At 42.2% G+C, this 1,357-nt stretch overlaps 1 pseudogene; it reads left to right on the top strand.

Annotated features, from left to right (window-relative positions):
* The first annotated feature begins 1,248 nt into the window (after nucleotides 1-1,248).
* Nucleotides 1,249-1,357, top strand: LOC128341339 (uncharacterized; annotated as a pseudogene).

The raw sequence follows: 1,357 nt of genomic DNA, 5'->3' as shown, positions 1-1,357 counted from the left end.
TCACTCGCATATATGCTGAACTGGATCACACTATGGTCACTGCTACCCAATGGTTCTGCAACTCTGACATCTTGCACCAGGTTCTGGGCACCACTCAGGATTAAGTTCAAGGTCACCATCCCTCTGGTTGGTTCAGTGACTAACTGTTGTAAGGCACAGTCATTTAGCACATCTAGAAATTTGGCCTCTCTGTCATTACCTGAATGTGAATTTCCCCAGTCTATGTGTGGGTAGTTGAAGTCACCCATTATTACTGCCCTGTCTCTCTTTGACACCTCTCTTATCTGTTTCTCCAATTCCAGATCACTCTCAGTGCTTTGATGTGGAGGGCAGTGGGGATGGTCACCAAGTAGGGGAGAAATCATGCACCCACACTTCTTCCCCATATATTTAGCATGTCCTGGTGCGTGTATCATACGCATCTGAAAGGATAGGGGTTAATCAGTATTTTTTAATGTTAAGTTATCTGCAGGTGTTTTTTTTTAGCTTAGTTGATACAAAGTACTACTATTATTCAGCATCTATTTAGGGACAAAAGTAGGCTGGCTTTTATATGAAGCAACATGAAGCAGTTGTTCTGGCCAACTGAGGGAGGTACAGTGGTCCCTCGACTTACGAACTACTCGACATAAGTATTTTTCGAGTTACAAACGGCAGTTTTAGATCCAGTTTTAGATGCGGTTTTTTCGACTTACAAATTTTTAGATGGGGTTTCCTCGACTTACGAATTTTACATGCGGTTTCCTTGACTTGCCTGCCTGTTTACTGCCTGTTTATTCTTGAAAAGAAATGTTCCTGTGCAGTTTGCAAGCCTTACTGGGGGTCTGGGTCTTTTTTCTAGGCTCCAGAACGCATTAATCTGTTCCCAATGCATTCCTATGGGAAACCACTTTTCGACTTACGAACTTTTCGACTTACAAATGTGCATTCGGAATGGATTAATTTTGTAAGTAGAGGGACCACTGTATATTTTTCCTGCCTCTGTCACTGAATGACAGCTTTCAAATGAATCTCAGTCAGAGCAGAGGGTATTATTTCGACTTTTGCTTAAAGTGCAAAATATCAGCATTGGCTGACAGCATGCTTGGCTCTTTACAAAATCCAGTAGTGACTAGTGTTGCCAATTGGCTAGCTGGGAAAAACTTGTCCTATCATGCTCCTGTGTGCTTTAACAGAAGTTTGGTAACATGAAGGAATCAACTTTTCAGAGTATATAAATAAGCATTATCACTTAATGTCTGCACATCAAACTATGGCCATACTACCCTGAATGCATCTGATCTTGGAAGCTAAGCAGGATCAGGCCTGGTTAGTACTTGGATGGGAGACTGCCTGGGAATACCAGGTGCTGTAGACT

The sequence above is a fragment of the Hemicordylus capensis genome, chromosome 1 (assembly GCF_027244095.1).
Source record: "Hemicordylus capensis ecotype Gifberg chromosome 1, rHemCap1.1.pri, whole genome shotgun sequence".
In the NCBI taxonomy this organism is placed as follows: domain Eukaryota; kingdom Metazoa; phylum Chordata; class Lepidosauria; order Squamata; family Cordylidae; genus Hemicordylus; species Hemicordylus capensis.
This window is presented reverse-complemented; position numbering and strand designations above follow the sequence as displayed.